Source organism: Cygnus olor, chromosome 1, assembly GCF_009769625.2.
Source record: "Cygnus olor isolate bCygOlo1 chromosome 1, bCygOlo1.pri.v2, whole genome shotgun sequence".
NCBI classification, from domain to species: domain Eukaryota; kingdom Metazoa; phylum Chordata; class Aves; order Anseriformes; family Anatidae; genus Cygnus; species Cygnus olor.
The window spans coordinates 203,433,544-203,439,543 of NC_049169.1; positions in this window are offsets into that span (position 1 = coordinate 203,433,544).

Here is a 6,000-nt window from a genome sequence, read left to right on the forward strand (position 1 = left end):
CCACTGATACCACCCTGTGACCATTATTAATTAGCATTTTTTTTTACTGACATTTCCTAACATGTTTTGGAAAATCAAATACTACTGAAAGCAAAGAATCATTTGGTTTGTGTTAGTTTTGAATTGCAAAGATGCCACTTTGCCTATTTCAAGTGTTTTGATGGTCTGTGTTTAAGAAAGTGATTTGTTTAGGGGAAAAGAGAGCTGTGCAGTCTTGCTTTTAAAAATGTTCTTCGAGTTCTTTAGCAGTTTCTTCTGAAGTGTGCAGTAATATAGCTAAAGCATCTATATTAGTAATATTTTCTCAAATATCTGGTTCCTTAAGCTGGTAATAATACTTGTTAATAATTAACTGGAAATTCTAGAAACTCCAAAACTGTGAGGTGTCTGTCATTCTAAAATGAACTCAATTTTCTACCTTTTGCTTGAAAGCAAAGCTGTTCAGCCTAACGAACCTGTTACTGTCACCTATAATTTAGTCTTTTTGCAAATGTTAGCTACTGACAGAGGAATACAGTAGAGTGTGAGTGAAATGTAGAGCAGACCATTCCACGTTTGATGCATTGCTTTAGTCATTTGATTGTGCCAGCCAGCATGTTAAATTCTTAATACTAGTCAAATTTATTTACTGTATAATCCTTTTCTCCCCTTGCTTTCCTTTTTATCTCTGGTTCAGAGCCTTGAGGGCTTACAGAGAGAACTATTGATGACCACAGTACTCTCTGTACATCTGGGCTAGTTCATTGTTTAACAGTGACATTTTCAAGTCTGTGTTGAGATTGGTTTATGAAGAAAACAGTGTGCTGATTCTCCAGGGACTGCAGAGGGGAAAAAAGAAAAAGGACATGAAAAAGAAGTTACAATGTGGCTTTTATGGAAGAAGATGAAAGGTTTGTTTTGTTCTCTCTCTTTTTGCCTACATCAAAAATGCTGTTTATTGTGCAAAAGAAGGGACGATACAGACTTTAAGAACTGATTGCTTTTACATTTGCTCAGCTTTCAGAATAATATTGGCAGGTGGAATAGGGACAAGCAGATTCAGAGAACATCAGGGACCTGTATCCTTATAAGAGGTGAACCAGCAATGTGGCTCCCACACAGGACAGAGTGGTTTGCACTGGGATACATCATTCTCATAAGCTTTCAGATTTGTTTTCTTCTTTTGAAACTGACAACTGACTCTGTTGGGGAACTGCAAAAGAAGCATCTGCCATGCTTTTGTTGGGCCCTCTGCTGCTCCCTTTAGGTATGTGAAGGTGACTCTAACGGTTTATTTAGGGGGTTATTTTCCAGTGATAGCTTATTTTCAAAACAATCTTCTTTTAATCATCCTAGCTGCATGGAGCTCTTGGGAAGAAAGAGTCTGAAGCAGAAGTTGGAACAGGAACTACAGCTGGGAAGGCTGTACTGTCTTTCCATCAGCTGTTGTAGAATGGAAGAGCAGCAGTCCAGATTTTTAGCATTATTGGATAGAAAAAACAGAACAAAAGAAGACAGAACAACATTAAAACACTGTCACAAAATTTAAGTCTAGAAGGGGCTTCCATTTGTCAAAAGCCATTTTTTTTTTCATCCAGCTTCCCTAGCTCAAAGCTACAGTTAAACCAAACTTCAGTTTGGTCAAATATAAATCACATGTACAGAACACGATGCACCAACTGATGGTAATGCCAAAAAGACCTGTTAAGGATACAAACTCAGTTAAGTTAAAAATGTTCATTTTCTTTAGACAAACCATATCCCTCGAAGCAGATGAAAGTAAATGTCTCTATCAACATTTGCACTATATAGACCCAATGGCAAATACTTTGAGTTATAATGAAGCTGATACTTCAGAAGTCCCAGAGTAAGGAGTTGCTAATTGCAGGAGAGCATAACACTTGGAGAGCACTATTTCTTTGCCTTGTTCTTGCATTCATGCCTATATAGGTAATTTTGGGAAGGGCTAACAACATAATTGGGCAAGATGGACTCTCCATTGATGTGGTATGATGTGATATGGCTTTGAGATCTAAGTGAAAAATGGTAACAATGAACATAGCCCCCCTGACTCCTCCAGGAATGAAATTATGCACTGAGGGAAATATCCCTGTTACACCTGCAGAAAGTGCCTAGCACTGCGGTCATTTTGTAACTCCTGTCTTAGTCTAGTCTCACAAGCTTTGAGAAGATAGTCCAGGCAGTGCAGATAGCAAACCTGGGGGCTGTGAGCTATAGACACTGGGCCAGAACAATGACAGGCTCAGGCCAAATACTGTCTCCCAAATTATGGGTCAACTTTTTAGAAATAATTTCCTCTCTGAGATCTGAGGGGACAGGAGCTAAGAGATTCTGAAGTACGTAGGATCAGGATCATTTCCCTTCTATTTCTTTAGCCCTTCCAACAAATCATTCCTATGTTTCCCTGCCATCAGTGGTAGCAAATTGCATCTTATTTCAATGTTGAATTTGTCTGAGTTCAACTTCCAGCTCTTGCTGTGGTAATAAAATATAGAGATGGTTGTATAGTCTTGGTATAGTAATACAATAAAATTTTATGAAGCTATCATCATGCCTTATAAAGTAGCAGGAAAGGACACAACCTTTTTTTTTTTTTTTTTTTTTTTTTTTTTCTTTTTCTTCCCTTCTTCTTTGCAGATCATCTACTACAATGACAAGAACAATTATGGAAACAATTATCACAGGGAGGAACAGTGATACTGAGGCCTGAGTTGCTCTGCATGAGCCTAGTTTTACAGTAGTTTAACTTCAATAAAATCAACCACAGTAACAGGAAAGGGAAATTGAGTGAAGAGGATCCTAAAATCTATCTTGATGACCTGAATGGAATCCCAACTGCTTATCAGGCTTGACTGGGTTCAATAATATTATCTTTGTAATTATGTGTTAACTCAGTTGCTGCTGTCAGTGATCAGAATCTCTGTACATGTTACTTACTGTTTTTTTTTTTTTTTTTTCCTGGGGTCTGTTGCTCCTCCCAGATATCAACAAATAAATTAAGGTCCTGGGGTGTTGTGCTCTGCAAATATATATATATATATATATATATGTATATATATAGTTTCTCTGCTTCAGGAATCTACTTCTTTTTCAAGAATAATGTTATAATTATTATTATTTAAGCTTTATCTTAGGATAAAATTCTAATTAGAATTAGGCTTTCTACAGAAAACCTATTCCAGTACTTTCAACTGCACAGAGAAATTTCTTTCAGTATCGTAGCATGTTTCTGTGTAACGTTGTTATGCATTTCTGGAGACATGAAAGAAAAGTAGAGAGCTGTCTATCAAGCACTGGTCATGAGCATAAAATCTTTAAAAAAAACTATTTTGAAACTATAGAAAATGAAGAACAGGGTGGGAAGCAATTTTTGTTGGGTAAGAAAACAATTAACTGTACCTAATAGGTTTTGCATATTTTTGTGAAAATTGCTAATTTGGTTAACTTCGTTGAAGTTTAGCTGCCTCTGAAACAGAAGTTACAAAATAAAAAAAATATTTCATTAAGCCAACAAAACCAACAACTGTGTTAGACTGGTTGACTACACGTGTCTCAGTGGACTCTAACATAAGTTGTGCATGCTCAGCCCCTCAGTGAATCTGACTACAATCAGCTCTGCTTAGAATTGAAATGGAGGAATTATGAGTCACTGAAGATCTTCTGTGTGTATTTGTATAGGAGAAGGCACTCTGTGAGCTTATAAAAAGAGCACAACCTATTGTCCCCAATTCACTGTTTGCTTAATGTTTGCTGCCTGAATGCAAATGACAGTCTTTCACATTACTTACATGTCAATGGGAGATAAGGTACAGATTCTCTACAGTATGCTAAAGCTCTGAGTTACCCTGAAACTGCCAGAGACACAGCTTTTACAATACGCTCCTTTTCTTTCTTCCAGAAATGATTAACCTTAGAAGGAAGCAGGGTCAGTACTTGGGGATGACTGAAAATTCAACCTGGCATTTAACTCATAAATTGAACTATAACGTTGCTCCTGTACCTGATCTCCCTCATTTTAGTTCTCAAAGTCATGTGAGCCCTGATCTTTCACTGTGTCAGAAATTTAGACTTAAGCACCTGTTCAGGTCATAGTACTGCAAACCACAAATATCAAGCCCTAAGTTGTCACACAACCAACTTTTCACAGCTATGTTCTACTTTTCTATCCATAGAACCATGGAATGGTTTGGGTTGGAAGGGACCTTAATGATTATCTAATTTCATCCAAGAGAAGAGTAAGGAAGAATTATCTGCTAGCCCTATGGAGTCATCTTGGATATCACAGGTCATTTCAAAAGGCATTAGGTGTCACTGTGTAGGCAGCAGAATAAAGATGTTTCTTAGACGTAAATGACTAGTTAAATGTAGTTGTCTACCTTCAGCAATTTCTAGTGTTTCTACACAGTTTAGAAGTTTAACATTTCTGAGAACTGTGAGCTATGGAAGTCAACCAATATCTGTTGTTTGATATATGATGGAATTGATGCTTATGAGCAGAAGAGAAGTTTCATCATTTGTGACAAATTGAGTCTTTCCAGAAGTTTCAGGCCTACTGTGCTCATCTGGCACATTAACAGTAAAAATTAGTTGTTCAAAAGAGTGTCATATTCACAGCACAGGCACTATTCCATAGGTCTGTCTAGGAAATGCTTGAAAGAAATATGGGAGCCTTAAGTCCTCCATTTCTGTCTTCCTCTGATATACATTTTCTTCCCTTTTCCTCTAGTTTCTCATTAGATTCCTAGGTCCCAACAGTCACTGTGATCTAAACAAAGCTCAGCCTTTTTGCAGGTCTACTACAAGCTAGTCCACTGAAATTAGCTAGACTTACTTTCTTGCCTACAGTTAACAATTTTTATTGGTTTTCCTCTTTCCCTCTGCCAGTGACTCCTTCGTATAAATCCTATCCTCAGGAATACTAAAGTGCTCCTACTTTTTATTGTCTAGGCTGTGCAGTTTAGTGCTAGTCTCCAGAAATTAGAAAAAGTAATTCTCTTTCTCGATCAATTTCAGAACTGTATAGTCATTACAATCCCCACTTTGAAATTTTTTCCAAACAAAAGCCCTAATGAGCTGATATTCAGGTGACCAGATAAATTCTGGACATTCTAGCAGGATGTGGAGATAACTTCAATTTCCTCTGTGTGTAGGCTGCAAAAATGTGATCCTGGACATAAGCCATGAAACTTTTACTTCCTATTGAAGTACTGCCAAATTGTATCATATGTATTACAATGGGAGGGCAACTGATTAGCTCTATTAATTTACATACAGAATACTCTTCCTTTCACATGTTTATTAATAGAAAGAGTGCTAGTATAATTGACCAAATCCACTCTGAACAATTAAAATGGATTTTAAGGGCTTTGATGTACATCACTGTAAGCAAAGGAAGCAACAGTTAAATCCCCAATTAACACAAAGAAAATATGAGACAGGATTTTGTATCATTTCATTGCAAGCAAACAGAAAGAGAACAAATCCCTCCTCTGTCATGTAGTTTACACCCTATGACAAGCAAAACCAATTTAAAGCTATTGTAAATCTTAAATTATTCATTTCATTCTCAATAGGTCATTAAATAGCCTCTTCTAACATTTGAGTACAGTACTTGGTTTATGGCAAAACAAGCATAATAGAAAGAAAGCAGAGGAAACCCCAAGGGAATCTAAAAGTAGGAAACAGAACAAGCAAAACAAAGTTGAAGGTCTTGTTATCCTTGTGATTTTCCATGTACAAAGTGGTTTGGGAGGATTTGCTGAGTGTATTAGACTCCCTTACTTTTAATTGGTTGAAAAGCTATCTAATGGATCAACAATGTGCTGGATAATGCCTTAGGTCAAGCAACCCAAAGACTGAGAGGATGTAAGTAACATGCGTCCTGCTGTGACTACCCTGGTAGCAGAAGGAAAACAGATTAGCACTCGCAGAGCACATTACTGATGTGATTATCTTGTTTCTGTTGACCAAGCTTGTTTATGCATTTCTGTAAATCACTCC